Below are 7372 nucleotides of genomic sequence, written 5' to 3'. Positions count from 1 at the left end.
CGGTTCTCGGGTTATTAGGACCAGGTTACCCGAATGAAGGTTTAATTGGGCCAAAAGGACCGACCCGGAAATTGAATAGTCACTTCATCGATCCCTCTTGGCTCTTGCGTATTGTTGTACCCACCCAATAGGCCAATACCGATCGAAGTTATAACTTTATTTATTTGTGTGTGTATATATATATATATATATATATATATATATATATATATATATATATGTTAATACTTTGTTTGTTTATGTTCATAGATATTTTGGGACTACAAATTTCTACCATGGTGTCCGATGCGACTTTTAGTACAAGTGGTCGAATATTAGATCTATACCAAACAAATTTATTCACAAATATATGACGTCTCGAAAGAGTTGGAAAACATGGTAAACAATAGAAGTGGAAAGGGAAAACAATCAATCAATATCCATAATTCATTTGTATTTGGTCATTGTTATTTTGGAAAAAACTTAAGATTCATATTTTAATTTGGATGTTTAATGTTTAATGTTTAATGTTTAAATATGAATTATGGATTTAAGGAATATGAATTATCAATGTTTAATACATATATATATATATATATATATATATATATATATATATATATATATATATATATATATATATATATATATATATATATTCTTGAACTAGATGTGAATTTCCTTATTTGGGTTATTCGGGTCATTTCGGCTTATTTGGGTTATTCGGGTTATTTCGGTTCGATAGTATACTATACATGTTACTATGGTCCTTTCAGGTTAATAACTTATTTGAAACTCATATTACCCGAACCGAACTGGATCGTATTAGTATAATCGGTCCGGGTTTCAGTTCTAACCTTTCATCCAATTCGGGTTTCGTGTTATTCGGGTCCGATCCGGTTCGTGTCAGTTCCAGCCTAAAACACATCCCTAACTAAGACAAAATTTTCTTATACATGGAAATTCTCATAATTAACATGTTACTTATTAGATTAAGTATAGTGACATATATCTTGCATATTCACCATTTTTGTTGACCCCAACCATTTTTGAAAACCATGATGATACTTTTTCATGAATGATTGTGAGATTTATTGTTATGAGCTACACAATCGATACCACTTCTTACCATTTTTGTTGATCTCAACCTAGCATATACATACATTGATAAGGGTACGATATGATACCTAAGGACTTCAAAAAGATGGTGATATCGATAGTATTGATGGAAGTGCAGTCTCAAAATTTTTAACTAACTTTGTCTTTATAAGAAAATAATGGAAATATAAATCAAAATTAATACAAATAATATTTCCGATTGGTTTTTCTGTTAAAAAATAATGGAAATAAAAACGAAATTAATACAACTAAGATTGCAGATTATATGTTAAACGAACATTGAATGGTACCGTCCCCCATTAACAAAACAACTAATCAACGAAGAAAACTACTCACTAAAAATATTACAATTGGATTTCGTTGAAGGGTTATGTTGTAATTTTTAACCTATGTTATATATAACTATATTTAGTTAGTTTATCGCCTAACCATATGATAACATGATCTTTTATATTAGAAAAGAAGAATTTGAGTCTTCATTTTGTGGCAATATAGGTTGTAAATACAAAACTCGGAAAATGAGACTTTAGTATCAGAAAAACAATTCATCATACACTGGAAATAAATAACCTGATTGAATATAACAAACTCACATCTCATCAAACTGGTCGAAGTTTCGTAATAAGTTAAAATGTTACGATTATTTAGAGTTAACAACTAAGTGATTAATTGCAATTTACAAGGAAGCGACATATAAATAAAATTATCAACATTTGAGGATTCTAATAATCAAAGAATTATAAATATTTTGTAACTTGTGAATACGTAATAGTTTTTATGGTTTGCTCTGATAGTCACACAACAACTATTCAACAAAATGAATTAGTCAACACCCAGTAACTATTCTTGCCTCCACTTTGCGCGGGTACACGACTATATATATATATATATATATATATATATATATATATATATATATATATATATATATATATATACCCGTGGGAACCACGGTTATAAAACTAATTAAACTTTTATATTAAAAATTTATAATTACTAATCAATTATTTTAAATAAGTCATTTTAAATAAATTATTAATTAAGAGATATATCAAAATTTTAAAGTTATTATAACTTCAAATTTAACATATAATTAGAAAATATAAATTTAAATTTTGAAATGAATTGTCTAATATATCTACATGACATATGACATAATATTAATGATAAGTTGTATTAGAGTGACACTTGGCAAAAGAAGATTAAAACTATTTATTTTCTAGGCGAATGCCCGCGCGTTGCGCAGTAGCATCTATATAACTGAAATGTTTACATGTTTTTTTTCAATATAACAATAATGTTATTGTTAAATTTGATATAATAAATCATATACTATAGAGATATAATATATTGATTATTTTGAAGAGTAAATTACACGAATGGTCCCCATGGTTTGGGGTGATTTGCGCGCTTGGTCCCTAACTTATTTTTTTAACTCGAAAGGTCCCTACTATTTGTTTTTGTTATTTGCTTTGTCCCTACTGTTTGTTTTTGTTACGCGTTTGGTCTATGTCTTATCTAAAAAGACTATTATATAAATAGGGAAAAATTGTGGGGTATGTAATTTAAGGTGAATGGGTGGGGTTGGGGTGTGTTTATTTAAATAAATTAGAAAATCTAGGGAAAAAATAGTCTTTTTAGATAAGACAGGGACCAAGTGAGTAACAAAAACAAATAGTAGGAACCTTCCGAGTTAAAAAAAATAAGTCATGACCAACCACGTAAATTACTCCATAAGGACCATACATGTAATTTACTCTATTTTGAATTATATGATAATATATACATTTATAAAAACTGCATAATCTCAATCATTTGAATGACCTCTACCCGCGAGTTACTCATGAATAAAATAAAATATAATATATAATTTAATGTTATTTATAGTTGTAGTTATTATTAATTAATTTTTTAAAATTTATTTGTTTAACTTTTTAATTTCTATCATTGTCATTATTTAAAACATCAAACATTTTTTTTTGGTTTTAAAAGTAACAATATAATCATTTATATAGAGTTATTTTTAACTATTGTTATTGTAAGTTACTTTGAACTAATTATTTGAAAACTTTTAACGATTATAAAAATATCTTTATGAAATATTTTAGTTAAATTGATATTACAATTTAGTTTTTACATTTAGCACTACAATTTATCATTTTTAACTATTCACAAAATATTCTTTGGGTTTTTTAAGTGTAACTGAAATTTATATTGAAGTTGACCTTGTAATGCTATATTTAAATTAACAATTTAAATATTTTGTCAAAACTATTCAAAAGTTATGGATTTAAATTGATAATGGTTTACATACAACAACATATTAAATCTAATAAATAAAGTATAATATGTTAAAAGTTAAAGACATAACTTTATAAGTAGAAGTAAAAATATTATTTTAATATTGAAATTTAGTTTATTTATAATTACACTTTAGGTTTGATACTTATTTAACCTTATTAACCAACTTATAATCATTATTAGAAAGACACTACAATTTATCACTTATAACTATTTCCAAAATATTCTTTTGGTTGTTTAAGTTGAACAAAAATTTATATTTAAGTTGATCATGTAAGGTTATATTTAAATTAACAATTTAAGTATTTTATACAAATTGTTCAAAAGTTGTAGCTTTAAAATGATAATGGCATACATACGACAACATATTAGACCTAATAAATTAAGTATAATATGTTAAAAGTTAAAAAAATAACGTCATAAGTAAAAGAAAATATATTATTTTAATATTGAAATTTAGTTTATATATGATTACACTTTAGATTTATATTTATTTAACCTTGTTAACCAACTTATAATCATTATTAAAAAGAAATTGAAAAGTCATGGGAGTTTCAAATGAATGTGGTGAAAGGAAAAAATGAATGAGAGTTTCAAATGAATGTGGTAAAAGAGAAAATGCTAACTTTATAAGTATACTAGGCGAATTCTCGCGCGTTGCGTAGTAAAGGTTAAAATATATTGTTAGAATATATAGTTTTCAGACATCTTTTAGTAAATTTGATTCATTAATTTAGGTTCTTTTATTATTATTATATTTAATGTTTTCTTTTGAACTATGTTAACAAATATATATTGAATTTTTTTAAACATTATTTGATATTTTACTTTAGGTTTTAAATTTTACACTGAAATATTAAGCTTATTTGATATATTAATGTAGGTTATTTATTTAACTATATATTGAAGTTAACAAATTAAGTATATCATTTGGATAAGTCACAAATTCTTCCATTAATGATAATGTTTACAACTAAAAACATATTTTAGTTAATAAATTAAATATATTGTATGGAAATATGAAAAGTTGGGAGTTTCAAATTAATGTGGTGAAAGAAAAAAAAAATCATTTATAATATAGTACGATGAATATAGTTTTAATTTGTAAGTCATTGTGATATATAAAATTATTTGATAATTTTATAAACCGTTTAAAATTTGCTTGAATTATATATCAAACATATGATAATCTCTATATGTCACAACCCCGAACCGTCGGAAAAACAACGACGGAAATGTACAGGGGCGGCGACGTCATACGTAGTATCACAACAATCGTATCACAGCAATCAAAATAAACACAACCATTACATTACAATATGAATATATACATATGTTTGAAAACATAGTTTGTACATCACATTTTATACAACAAAAGATAAAGACGAGACTCCAAAAATGCTCCGTCTTCTACAAAAAGCCGGTGAAGTACCTGTCTGTCATTGCCCTGAGAATATAAGCGGTTTTGAAAACGTATCAGCACAAAGCTGGTGAGTTTATAAGCCTGTTTTTGTATTAAAAACTAGTTACTAAATTTGTATAAATGTTTTCTTTCCATTATAAGTAAATATCGTTCATTTCGAAATCCGTTGTTAACAAGATCTGAAATATATATGTATGCTTACCAAGAAAATCCAGCATTTTCTAACATGTTTTCTGGTTTCTGTATGAAAAGTACGTTCTATTTGAAAACCCTGGCTACCACCAGTATGTAACGTATGATCGCTCGGAAACCCTGGTTACCACCAGTATGTAATGTATGATCGTTCGGAACCTTGGTTACCGCCAATATGTATAGTAGTTTTAGTACTTAAAATAAAACTATAGAAGAAAGAAATCCCGTAAATAATGATTAGTTTATACTTATTGTGAGTCGTATAACCATACTAATATGACTGATGACCTCCTAGACGTTTCTTCAGGCGTCACATTATTACAAAATTTGTCAGCCCAGGCTTGCCCGACTAACTATAGCTAACAGTTTAGGTGTGGGATTGTCGGTCCCGAATAGATCTATCCACAAATTTCACACTCTCCCTCCAGGAGACTCTTGTTATACTACCGGTGAGGATTTATTGGTACCACGAGGGGCAAAACGAAGATAGTCTCACAATCCTGTATTAACTAGTTTACGTGTTTGTTCGGTTGTTCTCGGGTTTGAATTCGTTTGTAACGGTGTAGAGTATGAATAATTATAGATAAAATAATTATTTAGCATGATACTCTAGTTTTGTATTCGTAGTAATAGATAAGCTAAATCTAACATAGTTTATATGTTTGACTTGTATGAAGTTTGAATCTGTATGACTGGTAATGAAATCCCAAACTATACCTATTATAGTTTGAATGGTTGTTACGTTCGTGTAAGGTTTTGAAACCATGCAATTTTAAATTGAAAACATTCCTTATGCTCCGCAAATTACAAAAGGGATAATTGTATCTAAACGTTTGATAGAAAATCGTTGTAATTGCATCAGTTTGTAAGTTATGAAAACCTTTTACGTTTAGCTTGTATTCCCCCCCCCTGAAAACATGAAAACTCAGAAAAGTGTAGGGGTATGAACTCACAATTTATCGTAGGATCCGAATCATCGATTGGTTATGAGCGTCGAGTGTTAACCGATGTTTTGATCGCGTGTGGACCCTATAAACATATATTGCACACATATATGTGTTAGATTGAGTATCCCATGATACATCATGATGGAAAACCACCCTAAAGACTTGGAATCACTAGAACTAAGTGGTCTATGTCCCATACATAGTGATATTTACAAGTTTAAGGCCAAATATGAGCATTAGAGTGGGTGTATGGCCATAAAAGTGAGTGTGCGGTCAGGGTGTGCGGCCGGACTATGTGTGCAGCTGCACACAGGAGTGTGCGGCCGTACAGAGGGTGTGTGCGGCCGTACACAGGAGTGTGTGGTCGTACACTCCTCGTTTAAGCCAAAAATGTCGATTTTTGAGGTGTTTCAAGTTCCAAACCAAGTCTTAATTCGAATATAGGGGCCATACTCTCACTTTGGAGGGTATTTGAGTATGTGCAGCCACCTTATGAAGGTGTGTGGCCGCACTCCTTCAATGGATGAAGAACACGAAGAACATGTAGAGTTTTAGGCTTAGATTTTGGTGTTTTACCTGTAATACAAGCTAGATGATGGTGTTAAACTCGTTTTTGAGGTCCTTAGTGTGTTCTTGGATGAGATTTTTAGAGAGAGAAAGTAGAGAGAGAGTAGTGTGCAGCAAAAGAAGAAAAAGTGAATGAAAGGGGGTCCTCTACTATATATAGGGTTGGGTGTGTAGTTGGGGGAGTGTGTGCGGCGGGGTGTGCGGCTGGCTGGCCGCACACTCCGGTGTGCGGCCGTACACACCTACTTTGGTGTGATTGGCTTGATTTTGAGATGCTACACACTTTCTAACCCTTCTTAAGACTCATATCTAGGTTATTCTAAGCATAAAGCACTCATATGGACCCTCAATTTGCTAAAAGATGATAACTTCGAGTTTAATATTTACTTACGGATCAATCGTACAAGATAAAAGTTTCGGGTTGTCATATCATCCCCCGTTAGAGGGAATTTCATCCCGAAATTCAAGAATATGGATACAAATCATGGATTTGGAAAAAGATGAGGGTACTTCTATCTTATTGAATCCTCGCGCTCCCAAGTGAATTCAGGTCCCCGCTAGGCATTCCAACGAACCTTTACTATCGGGATGCGGCTTTGTTTTGTTCTTTTGACCTCTCGGTCCATGATTTCGATTGGTTCTTCCTCGAAGTTCAGGTTTTCGTTCATTTTAATTTCATCGACAGGGACCACAAGGGTTTCATTGGATGAGCACTTCTTAAGATTTGAAACGTGAAGACAGGTTGAATGTTACTGAGTCCATTCGGTAAACGAAGTTTGTAGGCTACGAGACCAATCCTAGCAAGGATTTCGAATGGTCCGATGTACCTCGGGTTTAGCTTTCC

Source organism: Lactuca saligna, chromosome 8, assembly GCF_052625555.1.
Source record: "Lactuca saligna cultivar CGN05327 chromosome 8, ASM5262555v1, whole genome shotgun sequence".
Taxonomy (NCBI): domain Eukaryota; kingdom Viridiplantae; phylum Streptophyta; class Magnoliopsida; order Asterales; family Asteraceae; genus Lactuca; species Lactuca saligna.
This window is presented reverse-complemented; position numbering follows the sequence as displayed.